The following is a 23,198-nucleotide window of genomic DNA, read 5'->3' as shown; positions in this document are numbered from 1 at the left end:
AAGATCATGTTTACGATAGCTCTTGTGACTGATAAATACTAGCACAAAGGAAGAATAGAATAAGAAAGTATAGGTAACGGTAATATTTACATAAGTACTTAAATCTGCATTAAAAGAGACACAATCAATGATATATTTTGCCGGAAAATCTGGGCAAAATCAATGGGCTAATTTGCCAAAATAGATCTCATATATAGATTGATTTTATTGTTGTTTTTAGGGATTAAATCTCTGCAAGCCGTCCTCCATTGTTTCATCTTCCCTCAAACTAGAGGTAGGAGCCCCACGTACTCCAAGTTTGCTTCGAAGGTCCTTAAATGTGGCTTTAGGTAGGGGTTTCGTGAGTATGTCCGCCAATTGACGTTTGGAGGGAACATAGCGAGTGACAAGTGATCCAACGGCTACTTTTTCTCGAACAAAATGATAGTCAAGTTCAATGTGTTTTGTGCGAGCATGAAACACGGGATTGACTGACATTTACAAGGCGCTTAAATTATCACATAATAGTTCAGGGGGTTTTAATAGAGGAATGCCGATTTCTCGAAGAAGAAAAGTGAGCAAAGTAATTTCAGTTGTTGTTGTAGCCATTGCACGATATTCAGACTCTGAACTAGACCGAGCAATTGTGGGCTGCTTCTTAGAGGACCAAGAGATGATGTTAGAGCCAAGATAGACACAGAACCCGATTGTACTTTGACGAGTAACTGGACACCCACCCCAATCCGTATCACAAAAAGCATAGAGGTTGAGAGTGTGGTTTTTGTAAATGGTGATTCCAAGGTGTGTAGTTCCAACCAAGTAGCGTAGAATTCGCTTGACTTCTTTGAGGTCTTTGACAGTAGGACTTTGGAAATGTTGGTAAATTTTATTCACTGCTTGAATAATGTCTGGACGTGTGAGAGATAAGTATTGAAGGGATCCTACTATACTACGATAAGAGGTGGTATCCACAGGTTCATCGTCGTTAGGTGAACTTGGGGGAGCAAGAGCCATAGGTGTTGCACTGATTGAAGCTTCCATCTTCCTACTCATTGTAATATATTCTGAGCATACTTACATTGAGTTAGCATTAAGTCATTGGTGTTGTCATGTACTTCAATTCCTAGGAAGCAGTGAAATGCTCCCAGATCCTTGATTGCAAATTCTTTACTGAGTTGGGAAAGTAGCTCCTTAAGAAAAACATTGTTATTTCCTGTCAAGATAATGTCATCAACGTAAATTAGCATGAGAATGATAGTAGTTTTTTGTCTAAAAATGAATAGAGAAGGGTCGGATCGACAAGAATAAAATCCCAAGTGCATTAGAAATTTTGATAATCTATCAAACCACGCTCTTGGTGCTTGCTTTAAGCCATAGAGAGAACGATTGAGTTTGCACACAAAATGAGGGACTTTGTCATCTTGGAATCCTGGTGGTTGGGAGATGTAGACAACCTCCTTAAGGTAACCATGTAAAAAAGCATTTTTGACATCTAATTGTTTGAGAGGCCATTTCGAGGTTACAGCCAAGGCTAGTACTAGACGAATGGTTGTAGGCTTTATAACTGGACTAAACGTTTCAGCATAATCCAAACCTTCAACTTGTGTATATCCTTGGGGCAACAAGACGAGCTTTGTATCGTTCAAGAGATCCATCCTCTTTGAACTTGGTCTTAAAAATCCACTTGGATCCAATGACATTTATGTTTAAGGGTGGAGGAACAAGGTCCCACGTGTGATTTTGACGAAGTGCATGAAGTTCCTCCTCTATAAATGCCTTCCAATGTGGTATTTTAAGGGTCATTTTTCTTGGGAAAAATCTCTTACTTCTACCGCAGGAATAAGCAGAAAATAACTGAAAAATTTAAAGAAAGCAATAAAATAAAGAAACAGAAGAATTAACATGGAAAAATCCCAAACCGGAGAAAAAATCACGGCCCACAAGGGAAAATCCACTATGTGAAAAATTATTACAATCACACAGATTTCTCTTCCCGACCCCAATTACACAAAACACTCTTTCAAAGCAAATACCGCTCAGTTAACTAAAGCTAGTATATCAAGCTTAAAGTATTTCAATTGGGATGATTAAAATCCAAGCCATGAGCTCCTTTTATAGTAGTTGGAACACATCTCCTCCTTTTACTTTTTCGATGTGGGACAACTTCTAGTACATGGAGACCATCCTTGTATTCTTCCAATGTGGGACAACTTCAATTTCAATATTTTGCCAAAACCCAACAGTTTTATATGACTTTGGTTATGAGATAGAGTCCACGGGTATCAAGGTATGGTTTTGATTGGATTTGTGGAGCTTCAAATTTTGCACTTCTTTGTGTAGTTGTTTGTCAAGAGATGGATTGGAGGTCGGCTTATGTCTTGTGATCATTGTATGAGTGGGAATGTTTGTGGATTGATTCTGACACAATTCTTCTAGTTGGTGTGAGCAAGGCAGGAGTTGTACGTTGTGTTCATCTACATGAGAAATAGGAAGTTCAATTATTAATTGATTGCTAATGTCAGATAGTGATGACAGATTATTTGAAATATGAGTTGAGTGAGAGGATATAATGGGCTTATTTTGTGAGCCACAGTTGGTGGGAGTTTGATCAAGTGGACTATCCTCCTTATCACCTGCAACACAAGTAAAAGAGTCATTTTGATTGTTAAGAGACTGTATAATATGAAAGTTAGTAACTGGAGATTGCTCATTATGAAGAGCGGAGGAACAGATGGTGCTCTCTAGTTGTTTGGTTTGTCCGTCACCTGTGAAATCAGATTTTGTTGGGGAATGCTCTTTCCTCATTTGTCGTTGCTCTTCTCCAATACTTGGTGCTTATTTTCACTCAAATTTGGTCGTTCCTCAAGTGTTTCTTGAGAAAAGTCTTCATATATCATTTTCTTGTTGGAGTGATCAGCTTCTAACATTCTTTCAAGGTCTGCAGTAGATCCTTTGGTGTTGCAGCAACTTATCCATCCTTCTAGATCTTTAAACTCAGTAACTTCAAGTTGTGTTGTGCTAATTAGTGTGTCATTGTGTGTGCTAGACTTAAAAGGATAAACTTCTTCATCGAAAATCACATGTCTAGATATATAAATTCTATTTGTTTTAGGGTCTAGACATCTATGACCCTTGTGTATATATGGAACTATATCCAATGAACACACATGGATATGTTACGTTTATCAAATTTATTATGGTTATAGTTTCTTAAGTATGGAAAACACCTGCAACCAAAAACTCTTAAGCTATCGTATATAGATTCTTTATTGTACAAAAGGCTAAATGGAGTTTTCATTTTTAAGGATTGACAAGGCATTCTATTGATTAAAAAAATAGCAGTGAGAAAAGCATCAACCCAATATTTATTGGGTATATTTCCTTGAAAAAGAAGGCTCAAACTTGTCTCTACTATGTGTCTGTGTTTCCTTTCTACAACGCCATTTTGCTGAGGTGTGTGAGGGCAGCAAAATTGATGTCGAATCCCTCTTTCCTCAAGGTAAGCTTTAAGAGCCAAGGAAGTGAATTCCCCCCCTCCATCACTTTGAAACACTTTGATTCTTTTGTCAAATTGATTCTCTGTCATCCGTTGAAATTTCACAAAACAAGACAAAAAATCTGATTTTTTCTTTAGAGCATATAACATGTAAACTTGAAAAATCATCCACAAAACATGCATAATACTTGAAATTTTGACAAGATGAGATAGGAGCAGCCCCCAATGCCATATTTAAATTATGATTTGAATAAAAAGGTAATTTAGAACTTTTGCCCATTTGGCATTCAGTACACACATTCTCAAGTTTTTTCCAACTAGAAACATCAATAGCATTATTATTGCTCAAAACTCTAATATAACTTTCATTTAAATGTCTCATTCTTCTATGCCATATAGAATAGGGAGCCTTATTCGTGCCGGTGGAAGCTAGATACGCATGTAAACCATCAATCTGTTGCGGCTAGCGTAGATCCAATGCATAAAGTCCTCCTTTCTTATGTCCCTTCGCTAGGATCTCCCCCTGTTTGTTCTTAACAACGAAATTGTCAGTGGAGAAAGTAATAACACAATCATTGTCCTTAGCTAGTTTACTGAGAGAAGATTTTTTTGTCATGTTAGGTACATCAAGGACATCTTTAAGGACTAAGTTTCCAAAATCAGTACTTAATTTACTATGTCTTATATGAGATATTTCTAAAACATTACCATCACCTATATAAATTGATTCTTTTCCTTTATAGGTTTTAACTGAAGCTAGCTTACCAGCATCATTTAACACATGAGAAGTAGCGCCTGAATCTGCGTAGAGATTCTGATCTGATGTATCCTTCAAGTTGAATGCAGCTAGTGCTTTAGGCAAATCCTCAAGTTGAAAGCTATGATCAAATCTGTTCCAACATTCAATGGCAGTGTGATTAAATTTTCCACATATTTGACAACTTACTCGTCCTTCAGCCTTAAAGGGAGAGTTCTCATTTGTTTTTTCAGTTTGGAGTCTTTGAGGGGACTGCTTCAGATCTGGTTGTTGCATTATATGAGGTCTGCCTTGTTGAAATCCTCGTCCTATTGAGGAGAAATGCCTGCCTCGTCCTTTGTTTCTTCCCCTTTGAGAGTATAAGGCTTGATTATGGTCCATGACAGAAATTTTTCCTTCCTCTGCTTCAAGATTGATCTACTGTGCTCATGATTCTTTAGTGCCAGTTAGAATTGATTATATGTGGGATATGGTGGCTTTGAGAACATGTCTGTTTTGAATTCTCTATAATTGCTTCCCAAACCTCTTGCTAAATGCATCACCTTAGTTAGATTGTCAAGAGGTTTCTTCATGGCGGCTAATCTGTCACCCAAGTTCTTGAATTTTTTGATGTACTCATCAAGCGACAGACTGTCCTTTCGTAGACTGATGAGAGCTTCATTAAAGTGGAGTTCATTTTCTTTGGTCATGGTGAGAAGCAACTCTTCCATATATAGATTGATTTTATTGCCAAAATATATCCCATATATAGATTGATTTTATCGTTGTTTTTAGGGATTAAATCTCTGCATGCAAGCTGTCCTCCATTGTTTCAGTATTATCTTGGATAAATATATCTTACCATCGTATTATTTAAGAGGAAAAATATCACAGATATATTGGTGGTAAAAAAAATGGTTGCTTTAAAATTATATATTTTTGATAATAAATATTATTAATAATATAATTCCTTCAAAATATTAAAAATAAATCGAGATATTATATAATTTAATTGCAGTTTATTTTAGATGTAAATGTAGTGTACAAATATACTTAATTGCATAAAATTGCTTATTAGACAATGAGCCATTAATTTATTTAAATTATAAATTTAAAAATAAAAAATTTTTTGGGGAAAAGGAAAGAAAATATATGGAAAAAAACGAAGGGCAAAAATTTAAAGAGCGGATGCCCTCAACACGAGAATCGTGGATACCCATGTTTCAAAATGGCATCCAAAACTCGTTAGATGCCTCCCGTACGGGCATCCTAGAATACCCGAACATCTTGAGATGCCCGTGTATCATACATTCCGTGCAAAACAAATGTGGGAATACAGATGCCCGTCCAATGGGAATTTTGGATTCCCACGAAACAAACAGCCCCTGGGTCTGAACTATTTGTTCTCATTTAATTAAATAAGGGTTAAGAAAACACATTTAGTCTGCTAAATAACAATTTACCCTGAACTTTATTTTATAACGATTTATTCTCTTTACTTTTAAATTGGTAACAATTTAGTCATTGAATTTAGTATGTAACAATTTAGTCCCTAAGTGTCTATTTTTATCATACAACGATTTTTTTTTCGTAATTTATAAATATATTTGGTCCCTCTCATTGGTTTATCAATCTAGATATATAAAAAGTTTCACAAAATTTTTCATGATAGAGACTAAATCGTTACAAACTTTAAGCTACAGAGATTAAACTGTTACATATATGTTACTGTTGTCTAAAATATTAGAGGGACGACTAATTGTCTAAATTGTATGCATACTAGAGCTTAGGGACTAATATTACTAATTTGAAAGTATAGGGACTAAATCATTATAAACTAAAATTTGAAAGTATAGGGACTAAATCATTATAAACTAAAATTCAAAGATTAAATGGTTACTTCACCATAATATTGGGACCAAAGTATTTTTTAACCTTGAGTAACCAAATTATTTCTAATTCTTTAACCATGAATTTGTCTACTCATCTCATCGGCTTAGATCTATTGATACACCTCCATGGATCCCAATGCCTTTTCTTACACTACATGGCTATTATAAACCTTATAAATTTTCTATAATTATTATTTCAGTATTATATAATTTATAATATAATTATGTTTTATATATTTTCAATTTTAACAAAAATAAATTTGTTTATAATTTTTTTTTATGTCACTGAGTATCTAAATCAACTTGCATATACCTCGAATAATTTTACGGAACAACCATCCGGCTGCTACTAAATTTATCAATAAACCACAGACAGATGCCAAATTCACCCTAAGATTTCCACAATCAACATTCCTTCCCTAAGTAGAAGGCAAAAATCGGAGCTGACATGAGTGAGTTTTTTTTTTTTTTCCTTTTTTGACAAGAGACGTATGAGTGAGTTAATGTATAAAACAAAAGCTATGGTTACTTTTAAAATAATAATAGATCTACTATCTACTTAATTATATTTGGATTAAAAAGCTTTTGTAATGAACTCTTTACATTTTCCATAATGGTGTGATATTATTTAATATGGGTAAAACTCTCATCATCTTACTTTTAATTTCACGCGGGAGTCGGCGGCCGCTACGCAAGAGGTGATTGCTTGGTGGAATTACGATCAATGTGACTTTTTTTTGGTAAAGAAGAACTAATTTCATTTCATTGATGTATGTGAAGAACATACTCACAAAAAATGAGGCATTAGATAAAAGCGCTCCAATTTAAAGATATAGTGCTTACATCATAATTACAAAAGAGAGACAATTTTGTAGACCAATGAGATGCAGATATTTTAATTTAGTCCATTGGATTCGGTCAATGCCATACCATGAAGAAGAAGGGGAATCTGTCATATTTGTAAATATAGCAGCTTCTCGATTTTACAAATATGACAAAATATTTGAAATCTCATTTTTCGTTTTTTATTTCAATTTTACTCTTCCCTAAGTATATCAAGTTTAATACGAATAACAGGTGTACCTGATCTGAAGTAGATCAATATATATATATCAAATATACCTTGATGTGCTTTAGGTATATTAGTTATAATTAATGTACTTCGTATAATATAAATGTTGACGTACCTCTACTATGATCAATCAATTTAAGTTTTTAGATTTAATGGTGATTTAAAATGGTATTATAATTGGAGATTATGTGTTGAAATTATTTCCTTACTAATTAATGTAGGAGACGACCCATTCCCAAACATATCTCGGATTACTACTAACGCCACCCTCGACAAACCTCTCCTTATTTCTGTTTCCCCAAATTGCACAACACATAGCTAAGAACAAACCACGTATCGTTTGGGAGAGTTGACCAAAACCACCATAACAGATTAGACATATAATTAAGTTTCTCAGGGTGATTCATATAGGGAAAAGGTGTTTCCTTCCAAAGGTGTTTATTGTGATTACGACTCCATATAGCATGACATGGGGTCTCGGCCATTCCACCACATTTAAAGCATTTAGTGTCTACATCCATTCCTCGATTAGCAAGGGTTGTTCCCGTCGGGAGGAAATCTTTAAAAGCTTTCCACCCAAACGTTTTCATTTTGCTAGGCACTTTAAGCGACCACAACTCCTTCCACCATTGAAACATAGCCTGAGAATTCGACTGCTCCCCTAACAGTAGCTCATCACTAGCCAATCGATACCCACTTTTCACTGTATAGATACCATCCTTGGAGTAATGCCATAATAAAGAGTCATCAACCCTTCTCTTTGGGAGTGGAATGTTGAGGATTGACTGCACATCCTCCTCATGAAAATTATTTGTAACCTCATTTCTGTCCCACTCACTATTTGGAAGAATGAGAGAAGAGACTTTCTTATCGGAATCTCCCCTAAAGGGAAACGTAGTAGTGAAAGACCCTGGCCGAGGCACCCATTTGTCTCCTTGGATAAAAACTTGATCACCATTTCCAACCCTCCACCGGATACCTTTAGAAAGAAGTTGTTCCCCCATATACTGCTCTTCCAAACAAAAGAATCTTGTTTCCTTGTCGAGGCCTCTAAAAAGGAGCAATCAGCAAAATATTTTCCTTTTAGAGCCAAAGCTAGGAGAGAGTTCGGCTTAGTCATAATCCGCCAGCCTTGCTTTGCTAGAAGAGCTTTGTTGAAAAGCTCGAGATCCCGAAAGCCTAGGCCACCCTTAAATTTAGACACACACAGTGCCTTCCACCTGGCCCAGTGGACCCGTCTCCTCTCCATGTCTCCACCCCACCAAAACCTTGCCATCAGTCGATACATTCATGAATAAATCCTCTTGGGAGCCTAAAACATCCCATCGCATATGTTGGAATAGCCTGCACCACCGCCTTTATGAGTATTTCATTTCCTCCGCTGAAAAGAGATCTCCTTTCCAGCCTTGAAGATATTTCCAAATACGATCTGTAAGGAAGGAAAATGACTCTTTTTTCTTACGTGACAAGGAAGCTGGAAGACCAACCGCACTTTAGTAACCGGGAGGGTCTGAATCACATAGCCTGCTTCGAAAGGGCTTGTATTTGAACTAAAACAAGCTGTCGACTTCTGAAAATTTATCTCCTGTCCAGTCAATTAAGAAAAGGTATTTAACGCACTCGCAATTGTTCTTGTTTTAGCTGGTTTAGTTTTGAAAAAAAGGAGGCTATCCTCAGCAAATAGCAAGTGCGAAATAAGGGGGCTTGACTTGGCAATCCGTAAACCATCAATGATCTTTCTCCGTTGTAACGACTCCAAGATTCTAGAGAGAGCTTCCCGACAAAAAAGGAAAAGATAGGGGGAAATAAGATCCCCTGCCTAATCCCACTCCCGGGCCTAATAAAACCCCAACACTCTCCATTAATCAGGAAAGAGAAGGAAACCAAAGTGATACATCTCATGATAAGCTCCACAAAATTATGGTTCATCCCAAGTGCAAGAAAAAAACGTTTGAGAAAGGACCATTCTACTCTGTCATAAGACTTACTCATGTCAAGCTTAAGCACTGCCCAACCTTTATTCCCGATCCATTTTCCTTTTAAGCATTGGAGACTCTCATATCCCAAAATCGCATTGTCCATAATCAACCGGCCTGAAATAAACGCACTTTGTTAGGTGCAATGTTTGCCTCCAATATTAGTTTCAATCTATTTGAAATAGACTTGAAGATTATTTTATAAACCACAGTGCATAAGATGATTGACCATATACTTGGCATCCTTAACGTTAGGGATAAGGACAATGGCTGTATGATTCAACCAGACTTGCTCCTCTATTTAGAACTAAAAAGGTTTAGCATGAACTGCACAAGAAAAAAGATCTGTAAAATTACAATATAATTGATTGAATTTCTTGTGTACCGTAGCTAAACCAAGATCATTGTTAAATAGACATTTAAGAGAATAAATAAGGTAATTTTACACATATTGACCTTCATGATTTTCTACTAAGGAAATAATAGCAACTGTAAAATGAAGAAAAAGATTCTAGATAATATGGAAGGTTTGGCTGCAACAAATAAGGCGATAGTTGGCGGTCATATCTTTTATTGATATGGGCTGAGATTGAATAAAAACAGCCCGTTAATGGTGGCAATAAATATTGCCTATTATTGACCTGGAAGTTAAGGTACTGGTGATGTAGCTGTTGCTTGGTGTTCATATTTGCTTTTTTTCTTTTACATCCTTTCTCAAACTCAAGATAGTGATTGAACCAACACCGAGTTTGTTCCTTAATTCCTTGAAAACAGCTTTGGTGAGAGGTTTGGTAAATATGTCTGCTATTTGTTGCTTTGATGGAACGAACTTGGTGATAAGTGCTCCAAGGGCGACTTTTTCTCGAACAAAGTGATAGTCCATCTCAATGTGTTTTGTTCTTGCATGGAACACTGGATTTATCGACATGTGAAGTGCACTCATATTGTCACAATATAGTTGAGGTGTTTGGAGGAGAGGAATGTCGATGTCACGAAGGATGAAACTTATCCAAGTTAGCTCAGCTGTTGTGCTTGCCATAGCTCGATATTCTGCTTCTGAGCTTGATCTAGCAACAGTAGGTTGTTTCTTAGACGACTAAGAGATACAATTTGATCCAAGAAAAACGCAAAAACCAGTGGTACTTCGTCTTGTTAATGGACACCCTCCCCAATCTGCATCACAAAAACCATACAAATTATAAGAGCTATGTTTATAAAGCATAATACCAAGATCTAGAGTTCCGTTGATGTAGCACAAGATTCTTTTCACGGCCTTGAAATCCTTCATGGTAGGGTTTTGCAGTTGTTGGCATACTTTATTCACAGCTTGCACAATATCTGGTCTCGTAAGTGTGAGATATTGAAAGGATCCCATAATACTTCTGTATTATTTTGCATCAATTAGTTGTCTGTCTGATGGTGAGTCTTGTGTGGATGTAGTCATAGGTGTACTAATTGATGATGCTCCCAGCATTTGGGCCTTTTTAAGAAGATCATGGGCATATTTTCCTTGAGTTAAAGTTATTCCCTTCGGAACTTGTTTAACTTCAATCCCAAGAAAGTAGTGCAAGGTTCCCAAATCTTTCAATGCAAATTCTGACCCTAAAGTTTGTATAAGTTGTTGGATAGAAGCTGCATTATTTCCTGTAAGAATGATGTCATCTACATATATTAGCATGAGCATCAATAATGAGTCAGTTTTAAGGATAAATAGAGAAGGATCAGATCTACTACATATAAACCCAATATGGAGCAGAAAATTAGAAAGCCTATCAAACCAAGCTCGTGGTGCTTGTTTTAAACCATAAATAGACTTTTGAAGTTTGCACACATATGTAGGATAACAATGATTAGCAAAACCTGGAGGTTGTTCCATGTATACTTGTTCCTTTAGGTGTCCATGAAGAAAAGCATTTTTGACGTCTAGTTGACGTATTGGCCAATTTGCACTTGTAGCTAGGGATAGAATTAACCTGATTGTAGCAAACTTAACTACTGGACTGTAAGTTTCTTCATAGTCCAAACCTTCTACTTGAGAGTATCCTTGGGCCACCAGGCGAGCTTTGTACAAGAAGGTTCTTCATCAAACACAACATGCCTTGAAATATAAATTCTATTGTTCACTGTATCAAGACAGCTATATCCTTTGTGTTCCATGCTATATCCAACAAAGATGCAAGGATATGTCCGTTTCGAAAATTTGTTTTTGTAAGAATTATCTCTTAGATATGGAAAGCACCTACATCTAAAAATTCTTATATTGTCATAGTTAGGTTCTTTACAATATAATTTTTGGAAAGGAGAATTCATACATAAAGCTTGTGTAGGCATGCGATTTATGAGGTAAACGACAGTTAAAAAGGAATCAACCCAATACTTTAGAGGCATATGAGCTTGAAAAATAAGAGATAAACTTGTTTCTACAATGTGCCTATGTTTTCTTTCTACTACTCCATTCTGTTGAGAAGTGTAACGACAAGAGGATTGATGATGGATCCCATTTTGTTCCAAGATATTTTTAAAGGCAATAGATTGAAATTCTCCACCACCATCACTTTGAAAAACCTTTATTTTTCCTTCAAATTGATTTTCTACTAAGAGTTTGAATTTATCAAAGCAAGTAAGAAAATCAGACTTCTTTCTTAAGAGATAAAGCCACACAAATCTTGAGTAATCATCTATGAAACTGACATAATATTTAAAAAATTGACAAGAAGCTACAGGAGCGGGTCCCCAAAGATCACAATGTATTTTATCTATAGGTTTCTCACAATGATTTTCAATAGATTTAAAAGGAAGCTTACAACTTTTTCCAAGTTGACAACTAGTGCATACTTGTTGGTCCTTTTTCCAACTTGTCACATTAATGAGTTGTTTATTAGCAAGAATTTTTAAGAAATTGTCATTTAAATGACCTAATATTTTATGCCAAATAGAACAAAAACTTGAAGCTTTATTAGCAATCAAACCAGTTTCAACAGAATCAATTGGTGTAAGAAACTAAATAAGATTTTAAAAAAGCAGTAGATGAAGCAAGATAGGCAGCTGGATTATCTTTATGTTTGGTCTGCAATTCTCCCAACTGATATAGCCCTTTTCTTTTGTAGCCTTCAGCAAGCACTTGTCCCTGTCGGTCCTTAATAAGAAATTTATTAGCAAAAAAGGTAATTGAACAATTATTATCATGAGTCAATTTGCTGATAGATAAGAGGTTCTTTTTTATTTCAGGCACAATGAGTACATTTTTAAGATGTAATGGACCTTTTGGAGTTTTAAATAAAGTTTGACCCGTGTGGGTGATATTCAAACATTTACCGTCACCAACAAATAGTTTGTCAGAACCATAATAGGAGCGAGCAAATTGTACTTTACCTGGATCATTCACTACGTGTGACGTTGCTCCAGAATCAGCATAGATATTGTTATCCTCAACTTCATTTAACGTTAGTGCAACAAGGGCTTCTGTGATATCCTCATATTGGTAAGCATGATCGAAGCGCTTCCAACATTCAAGAGCCGTGTGGTTATGTTTACCACATATTTTTACCACATATTTGACATATTATTCCTCTGTCTTGCTTGAAAACTGTCATGTTAGTAACACCTTGGTGTGAGATATTGTTTTTCAAAGGAGAGTAAGTACCTTGCTTCGATTTGTTGTGATCCTTTGGTTGCCTACTATGATGAAATCCTCTTCCTCGAGAGGAGAATTGTTGTCCTCTCCCATTACCACTTCCTCGGTTTGAGTAGAAAGCTTGATTAACTTGAATTTGGCTAGCTTTTTCTTCTGCCTCTTCAATAGAAAGAAGTTGATCATGTGTTTTCAAGGCAAGAACAAATTGATTTTAAGAAGGATAAGGGGGTTTAAACAACATAGCTGTCCTAAAATCCTTATATTTGCTCCTCAATCCTCTAGCTAAGTGAAAGACTTTTGACACATCTTCCAAAGGCCTTTTCATAGCAGCAAGCTTATCACACAAACTCTTAAATTTCTTGATATACTCATCAAGAGACAAGGTTCCTTTTTCAAAGTAGGCTTCGTTAATGTGTATTTCATTCTCTTTAGTCATAGTTAATAGTTGATCTTCAAGAGAATGTCATACCTCTTTTGCAGTTTCAGTACCTTCAATCAATGCTAACACATCTTCAGCAATGATTCCTAGTAGTCAAGATGTTAAGAGGCCATCATTGTTGGTCCATATGTTGAGTTGAGGGTTGGTCAATGCATTGCCATCCTTGTCTTTGATTGAATCTACTGTGGGAGCCTTTTCGGTAAGGTGATGTTCCAGGCCAAGTGTTCGTATAAGCGGTAGCACCTGTGACTTCCACAATAGGTAATTTGAGGAATTCAACTTGATAGAGATGAGACTTGCACATTGGTGGAATGATTGTATAGTCAATGAAATTTCTTTTTCTGCCATGAGAAAAAAAAATGAAAGCAGAGAGGAAAAATGTGTGATAGAGGAGTTTAGAATGAAGGTCAATTGAAACTCAACCTAGTTCTCTTTTCGTGTCTAATGCTCTGATACCATAAAAAGGTTTAGCATGAACTGCACAAGAAGAAAGATCTGTAAAATTACAATATAATTGATTGAATTTCTTGTGTACCAAGGAAATAATAGCAACCGTAAAATGAAGAAAAAGATTCTAGATAATATGGAAGGTTTGGCTGCAACAAATAAGGCGATAGTTGGCGATGAGGAGAATGATTTGAGGAAGATTATTCTCCAACTGTATGGTCATATCTTTTACTGATATGAGCTGAGATTGAATAAAAACGGCCGGTTAATGGTGGCAATAAATATTGCCTATTATTGACCTGGAAGTTAAGGTACTGATAATGTGGCTGTTGCTTGGTGTTCATATTTGCTTTTTTTCTTTTACAAGAACATTCAAGCAGGTATCACTAACCTCCACGCCTACAATATGCCAATATTTTTGGAAAAAAAAGGCTGGTAACCCATCCCACTCCAGAGCTTGGGAGGGATTCACCTGCTTGACAACTAGTTCAATTTTGGAGGATCAAACTTCAGACTTTATAGAAGTTAATAGATGTCTTATTTACTCAATTATGTTTGTCCGAGCTAATAATAATACCAAGTACATTAATTTAAAAAAATTGATTGATCCATCCAAAATATGATGAGATTTTCACGAACAATGACAAAGTAATTTTATTTTTTCTAGAAGAAACGTCATTTTTATTAGAGAAAGTATGCGAAGAAAGAATGAGACTGTATGAAAACAATAACAAAGTTTATTATCTAGGATTTATTTATTTTAATATTAAAGCTGGAGGTGATAATAAAATTCCATTATTGCTAAATGGTATGGTTCTTATACATACTTTCAAAAGTCACACTTTATTTAGGTAATCACCTCAGTTATAATTAAGAAAAAAAAAACTTAAAAAAGGAGGTTGAAATCTTTTTGAAGAATAAAATTAAAATAGTATTTTTCTTAAAAAAAAAAAAACAATGAAAAGAGTATTGAAAAATGGTATGGATTGATACACTTTGAAAGTCACCTTTTTTTAATACAATACGTGGAAGCAAGGGATCGAACTCACAACTTCTTGGTTGGAGATATGTAACAATTACTGTCAAGCTATGCTCGCTTTGGAAAAGTCGCACTTTATTGCACGTAATGTACATAACTAATGAAAAAATTTAATTCTTGAAAAAAGGTAAGATTTATGTCGAAAATAATAAAAAGAATAGTAGGGTTGATATACTTCCAAAATTCACACTTCATTATTTTGAAGGTTTTCGTGTTTTGTTTTTGGTTTTTTAAAAACAGTATAATTTGATAATCAATTCAATTTTTTATTTTTTTTTTCAAAAACCATATTGAAATTCTATGTAAATTTAAAAAAAAAAAAACCAGTTGAAAGTTTTTCAAAATCTGTTTTTTCTTCCTTCTAATACTCAATTTTTTTTTCCTTTTTCATATTTATTTTAAAAAAAATTTCTTTTTCATTCTAAAATTTTATTCTTTCTAAATTTATCTCGACAAAATTTATTTTTCTCATATTTTAAATATTTATTATTATTTGTCTCTTCCTCTCTAAATTTTTCTGTATTTTTATTTTTTTCCTAACAGATCAATTTCATTTGTCTCTCTTAAAATTTAATATTTTTCCTAGTTTTTTCTGTCTAAAATTTTGTCTTTTATAATTTTTCTTTCTTTTCATAATCTATTTTCTTCTCTAAAAATTATATTTTCTTTTCTCATTCAATTTCCTTTCACTGTACCTCTCGCAACGTCATCGCGATGCGGAGTGGCCGACGTTATCCCTTGAAGGGTCTCTTTTGAGATAAGAGTTGGGTAGGGAAGGTGTTAGCACACAACCGTTCGAAAACGGTACCATCTTTTGTCAGAAATACTATAATGCCCTCTATTTTTGTAATTTTTATATATAAAAAAATTGGTAATTATATATTTTTTTAATTGGCCATAAAAATCTTTTATTAATTAAATCAGTAATACTTAAAACTATTTTGTTTAAAATTTAGTTTTAAAGTAATCAAAATATACTTTAAGATATATCCTAATTCAAAAAGAAAAAAAAGAGAGATAAATATAATTTTTTTTCTAATTTCAATTTGAATTTGAATTTACATCCTATTCAAATTAAGCTTCACATTCCTATGAATAGGATCCTCAAACCAAACCTAAATCGTATCCTATCATTCTCCCCAAATATTTTCCTTTTTCTTAAGCCAACATTTTGTTTTGGATAGCTACGAGGTAAGTGGCTATGCTTTCGTAATGCCTTAGGGTTATGTGAAATTGTTGTGTTGCATTACATAATGTTTAATAAAATTGGGAAGTTAAAAATAATAAAATTTAATTTGAGGCACACAAGTAATCGAACTTTGACCACAAATCTTAATACCCAACTGCATTGCCAATGTACCAACACCTTAGGTTACAACATAGGTTTCTCTTGGCTATGTATATTAAAACTCAAGCATCTTACCACTATGCTAACACCCAATGGTTTAAACATTGTTTTCTTTTAAAAAACAAATCTTTTAATTTATTTTAAAAAACTAAAAAAGACGAAATTTTTTTATTTAAAACGGAAAAAAATAAAGCCCCCTATTTGTTTAGAGTTTGAAATTCGTTTTTTTAAAAAATCATAAAGTTATTTAAAAAATGTGTTCACTTCTTTAAAACTTATTTAACAAATCTTCTATTTTAAAAACAAAAACTTACTCAATTTGAGATTTGAGATTCATTTATTTTAAAACAAAATTTTACTTTTTTTCCTTTTAAACTTAGTTTTTACTATTTCAAAAGAAATTTATTTTAAATCCATTTACAAAATCTTTACTCTTTTTCCAAAAGAAATTTGCTTAAAAGAAAGTTATTTTAAAACAAATTCCTTTTTAGAAAAAACTTTTTATTTATTTTGCATTTTAAAAAGCATGGTTTAAAATAAAATATTTCTTTTTAAAAAAAATCAACTTTTATTTACCAAATAGAAAAAAACTCTTTTATAAAAAAATCATTTATCAAAATCATTTACTAATTTTCAAAAACATATTCATAACCTATTTTAAAACGTTGTGTTTTATTTTGAAAAGTTTTGTTTATTTAAAACAAATACTTTTATTTAAAAAAAAACAATTTTGTTAAAAAAAGAAGAGAAGTATCTTGGGTAGGATACTTTAAACCTTTTCTTTAAGAAAACATTAAAAGATTTATATGCAGCATCAGACTATACCGTCTACCAGCAGCGATCTATGAATCTTGCTTCATCGGAGTTTTGCTTGGTTGTGGAGGTCAACGAGACTTCGCGTGGGTTGGTCGTGTGTGCTCTCCGGTCATGAGTTACTGGAGTTTATTGTAGAGAGAGAAAGAGGGAGTGGTGAGAGGTAGAAGATAAAGAAGGAGAAAGAGTGAGTGGTGAAAGGTAGAAGATCAAGGAGAAGGTGACTCTTACTTTTCAAGAGAGAGGAATAAAACTGAGTTTTTCTAAGGGACTAGTACTTTCTCCAAAGAGGGGAAGGAAAGGAAGGAGAAGATGTCAGTTACGACTTTGACCAGTAAAAAATCAAACAGGAAAAAATTGTTATTAAAAATCAATCTTTTAAATAAAAAACCTAATTTATAAAATAAAAAAAATCAAAATTTTTTTTAAATAAATTTTTTTTGTTCAATTTAATTTAATTAAAACTTATAATGAAGTAAACTGATGATATTTTAAACCAAAACAATTAAAATACAACTTAATAAATTAATAATAAAAAACAAAATAAATAGATAGATAACAAAAATTAAGTCAGACCAAATACGGTGTCTATTGTAGCTTTTATTTATTTTCTCTAAAAAATATATTTTGACTCTTTGTTGCTGGCATTGCTAAATGCTCCGCCACGAAGCAAGCTCTCCTGAATACGACAGATTCGGAAGTGGCTAAAGAAGTCGAAGGAAGAAAGAGTAGTTGGGCAACTGTATGCACAAGGGTACATTATTAGATTAGTCTTTTGGGAATTGGCAACATTGACAGGAAGAGGTAGGAATAAACTTTTTTAGGTCTAGCTTCAAATCGGTCTAACCTTCGGTTCCCGTAACCAAGTTTTTCTTTCTCACTCCTGACTTTCACAAGTCCCCCCCCCCCCTATGTACTTTTTCTTCAGTGTGGGGCAAAGGGCGCCCTCTACTTCTACTTCTAACTAAAGGCGAACAGCCGGCATTACAAGCAAATAGAGAGCCCCCGCCCGTTTGTTGTTTTTATGTCTAAATTTGTTTCCACTATAATTTTTCTCTTTCTTTCTAATTTTTTTTCCTTTAACATATATTTTCCTCTCGACTTTACTTTTTTTTCTCTAAACTTTTTCTCTGTGTCTTTAACTTTTCTTTCACTAATTTTTTTCTAAATCTTTTTATTTATCCCTCTAAAATTTATCTTCCAAAAGTTTATTTACGATTATCTAAATTTGTATTTTCATCACTCTTCATTAGGGATGACAAAAATTTTCGCAGGTCGATCCTAAAAATAGAAAATGCATGTCCTGGTCCCGTCACCGATTCAATTCTTTAAATAATTAATATATATTTATTACACTTTTTTATACTTAAATTCTAAAAATAATTAAAAAATTATAAAACCAATAATTAATTTTTCTCGAGAACATCTCTCAAACCGAATAACGAGGTGGAGACGGAGACTAAAAATTTTCACGAGCACTAGAATGGGGGAGTATCCTCAGTCGCACCCATACCATTGTCATCTCTACTCTACATAGAATTTTCTCTCTCACATGTATTTCAATTTTCTAACTTTTTAAAAACAGAAAACTAAAAATAGTTACCAAACATGTTTGGTTTGGTTATAAAACATATATGGTTTTTGTTTTTTAAAAATAGAAAACCAAAAATAAAAAACTAAAAAAGATAAAAACCAAAAATCAAAAACACAAATGGTTATCAAACGGGCACTCAATAATTGAGAAGATATGTTGACATAATTAGGGGCCCCTTTGATAACTATTTTAGTTTTTGGTTTTTGATTTTCTATTTTTAAAAAACAAAAATCATATATTTTCTATTTTTAAAAAACAAAAACCATATATGTTTGATAATAATTTTTTGTTTTTTGTTTTTAAAAAACAGAAAACCAAAACATGTTTGGTAACTATTTTGAGTTTTTTGTTTCTAAAAAGTTAGAAAATTGAAAATATATATTAGACAGAGAAAATTTTATGTAGAGTAGAGATGACAATGGTGTGAGTGCGAGTGAGGATGCTCTCCCTTATTCTCGTGCTCGTGAAAATTTTTAGTCTTCATCTACACCTTGTGCTTGGGTACGAGAGATGTTCTCGAGAAAAATTATCGGTTTTATAATTGTTTTTAACTATTTTTAGAATTTAAGTAAAAAAAAGTGTAATAAATATATATTAATTATTTAAAAAATGGAATAGGGGACGAGGACTGGGTCGGGACATGCATTTCCTATTTTTGGGACTCGACCTTGCGGAAATTTTTGTCTTCCCCTAATGTAGAGACACGTAAATACAAGTTTGGAGAGATGTAAATAAACTTTTGAGAGATAAATTTTACAGAGATAAATAAAAAGATTTAGAAAAAAAATAGCGAAAGAAAAGTTAAAAGACAAAAAGTGAAAATTTGTAGAGAAAAAAATAGAGTCGAGAGGAAAAGATATGTTAAACAAAAAAAATTATAAAGAAAGAGAAAAATTATAGTGAAAACAAATTTAGAGATAATAACAAGATTCAAAATGTAATTTTTAGAGATAATAAATAAATACAAAGATAAATAAAAGTTGTAGTGAAAGAAAATTGAACGAGAAAATAAAATATAGTTTTCAGGGACAAAAATAGATTATGAAGAGAAAAAAAAAAGTTATAAAAAGATGAAATTTGAGAGAGAAAAAAAGTTAGGAAAAATATTAAACTTTGAGAGGGAGAAATGAAACTGGTCTATTAGAAAAAAAGAAACAAAAATACAGAAAAATTTGGAGATACACAAATAATAATAAATATCCAAAATAGAAAAATAAAATTTGTAGAGAGATTTAGAAATGAAAAAAAATTTAGATTGAGAAATAAATTTTTCAGAGATAAATACGAGGAAGAAAAAAAAATTGAGTATTAGAAGAAAAAAATCCGATTTTGAAAAACAAAAACCACTTTTTAAAACTACTTTTTTTATATATAATTTACCTAGAATTTCAAAATAGTTTTTGAAAAATAAGAAATTGAAAATTGAATTGACTATCAAACAACCGTGTTTTTTAAAAACTAAAAATCAAAAATAAAAACAACCCTAAGAAATTTAATTACTCAAATAATTGCATCGCATATTTCTCGGTAATTGAGTAATTGAATTTATTCATTATAAAGGTAGTAAAAAAACTCTAAATTATAAAGATAAACTATCGTGAATTACTCTAAAATGAAATGTGATTTTGGCAGTATATTTAACCATCCTCTATATATATATATATATATTATTGTTCTTCACAAAGATCTCAACCAGCTTTCTTGGGCATTAAATTATGTAATTAAGAATGACGTGGATACTTTATTATGTCATCCTCTAAACAAAGTGTGGAAGTATTAAACAAAGACTATTCTTTTTATTATTCTTCACATAAATCTCAACCTACCAGCTAAATAAATTGTGATTTCTTGGAAAAGTATACTGTATTATTATTATTATTATTATTATTATTATTATTCAACCTACCTCCTGGAGATTTAAATTTTTTAAATTTTTAATGATATATCATGTGGATTACCTTCTAAATAATGTATGAGTTTTTTGGAAGTATATAAACTATACTATTTATTATTATTCATCACAGAGATCTCAACATATCTTCTCGATAACGTTTTTATTTTTATTTTTATTGTAAGTGATGGATTACAACCTTCTAAATAAAGTACTGTGACTTTTGGAAATAATCAAGTACCTTTTTTAATAATGTTTATTAAATTTCTTAACTATAAGTGATGTGGATTACCTTCTTAATATAGTAAGACTTTTGGAGTATGTCAACCATACTATTCTTTTTATTAGTTTTTACAAGATCAACTTACCTTCTCAAGAATCAATTTTTTTTTTAAATTATAATTGATGTGGATTAGCTGCTAAATAAAGTCTGGCTTTTGGAAGTATATTAACAACCATTATCTCAATAATGGAATTATATTATGCTCTCCAACTTTAATATTAAAGAAATCGATGCAAAACTTTATTATTTTTTTTAGTACAAGTCTCATTATTTCTCTCACATACTTTCTTTCATAAAATGATGTTTCTTCCCAGAAAAACAACTTGTTATATCAATGTTTATTGAGGAGTTTCATCTTGATTTTAGGAGCAGTACATGTATATTGTAAACCTTTGTTACGTCTATGTAGAATACTTAACATGACTCTTAAGATGGTGGCTCTTTTGGACTCATCAATACTGGTTGGATCCCATTTTGGAAACGAATACTCGTTTGAACTTATTGGGCTCCAATACCATATTAATATTTACGAGATTCCATTTAATTGTCAATTGGTTTTGAAATAGAACCTCATGAATATTGTTATGATATCAGAACCTGAAAGCTTAAACGAGCATTTGGTCCAAAAAATGCGACCCAACCAAGATTGGTGAGCCCAAGAGAGTCACAATCTTGAGAAGGTATGTTAAGGATTCTAAGTAAGGATAAGAGACCTAACAAAAGTTTATAATATATTTGAGTGACTCCTCAAATTGTCGATTGGTTTTGAGATGAAACCCACAAATAATAGTATATTATTGTTGGCAAAATCTAATCGTATTTTGCATGGATCATATGCATTTAATTACTTCGTTATTATTGGACAATACAGATATAGCTTAGTAAATATAACATATCTATTAACTTTTCTGAAGGTTAAGCTTCGATCCCCTCCCTTGACTTTGGCTCCTCAAAATCGATGACAGAGTTCTGACTCTTCGCAACTTGGATAATTGTTAAACTATCATTCAATTCAAAAGCTTAACCTAATGAGTTGCAATGTCAATAAATTTAAATTTTTATACATGCATATTATTAATGTTGAGGGTAAAACCCAAGCTGGACACGTGTCTACTTCCCAGCAGAAGTGTGACCACGTACGGCCTTTTTCCACAACTCGACGTTGCCGAGCAGGACACACGGAACAAGGGACCACAAGCAGTTGTGCCCCATACATAACCGTAGCAGGAGAGGGCGCGCGTTGTCGGTACCAAGGGGTACACCCAGCTGTAGGGAATGAGTCCTCGAGCCACAGGGGATGCTACCACCCTACAGCTGTCGGAAGTATGCCCCTAGACGCTTTTCCGACGGCACGTGGCACATATGTCACCCCTAACCGTCGTCCTTCCTCGTCGGCTACCCGGGTCTATAAAAGGAAGGATCCTCCTCCTGATCTACCGGTAAGTGAAAAATCTGTCACTAATACTTGAGGTGTCTTATTTCTATCTCTTCTCCGATGACTAACTTGATCGCTGGAGTGTTTCAGGTGGGACACCGCATCAGCGTCGAGTAACTTTGATTTCAGGTTCACCCATTCTCTGGTCAGACTGTTCGTTCGAGTGACACGTGACCTACGATCGGAATTCGTCGCGAACAATTAATTAATACTCTCCCTCACTTTTGGTTTTAGAAATGACAACATAAAGTGATTATCGATGTTGATTAGCAAGGAAATAAGCTTCGAGAGATTTGAAAACAAGACATTTTATTTTACTACCATGTTAAATCAACTTTAAACTCAACAAGTTAAATGAATGAATTATAGTACATTTGATCATTATTCATATTCTTAAAATGTAACAACCGAGAGACAAACACCATGAATTGGAAGATAAGTTGTCTCAATTCTGCTGCGATTACTATTGCTGAAGAAGCACTTAATCAATAAATGTTTATGGTAGTCTATTTTAGTCCTTCAATTCCAAAAAAAAAAAAAACTGAGTTCTTATACTTTTGGAACTTGATTTAAAGAAATCATTTTTATTAACGTTGTTACTTAAACGTTGACATGATATATTAATTAGATTAGTCAGTAATAATTTGATGTAATGTGAGAATAAATAATAATAAGTTAGGAGTCCATTCAAGTATATAACTTTGTGGACAAAGAACTTATTACCATCTTAAAGGTTGATATTCTGATCTCCACTCTACTGATATTAAACTAAAAAGAAAATTAGAATAAAGTAGATTATGCATACGATAAAAGATCTTATAGGATATTAGTCACCTCTCTTAAAAGTTACAAATTTAAGTCTTCACCTTTTTTTATTATACAACTCTTTAAGCTACTTTGATTTTTTTTTCTTTCTTTAGTACAACATATAGGGTTGGAGGAACAAACTAACAATCTCTTAATTTGAGATATATGTCAATTATCATGGAGCTATGCTTGCTTTGACAGTTACTTTGATTTATTAAAGAGTAGTTGGGAGGTAGATGTTAAGGATTCACATTGAAAGTATAAGAGACGTATAACAAAAATTTATAATAGAAAAGATAAGGAACCTAACAAAAGTT

The 23,198-nt window shown here is 33.1% G+C and overlaps 1 long non-coding RNA gene across 1 annotated transcript; it reads right to left on the bottom strand.

The window, feature by feature from the left end:
• Positions 1–3,680: 3,680 nt before the first annotated feature.
• LOC148209985 (uncharacterized) lies at positions 3,681–4,993 on the bottom strand. The gene is made up of 2 exons (XR_015792288.1): positions 4,241–4,993; positions 3,681–4,007 (listed from the first exon to the last, which is right to left on the bottom strand). It is a non-coding gene; the product is annotated as an uncharacterized LOC148209985 (long non-coding RNA).
• Positions 4,994–23,198: the final 18,205 nt, after the last annotated feature.

The sequence above is a fragment of the Momordica charantia genome, assembly GCF_013281855.1.
Source record: "Momordica charantia cultivar OHB3-1 chromosome 7 unlocalized genomic scaffold, Mcharantia_2.0 BLBB01000007.1, whole genome shotgun sequence".
Taxonomy (NCBI): Eukaryota; Viridiplantae; Streptophyta; class Magnoliopsida; order Cucurbitales; family Cucurbitaceae; genus Momordica; species Momordica charantia.
The sequence above is the reverse complement of the archived record's forward strand: the minus strand, read 5'-3'. Positions and strand labels throughout refer to the sequence as shown.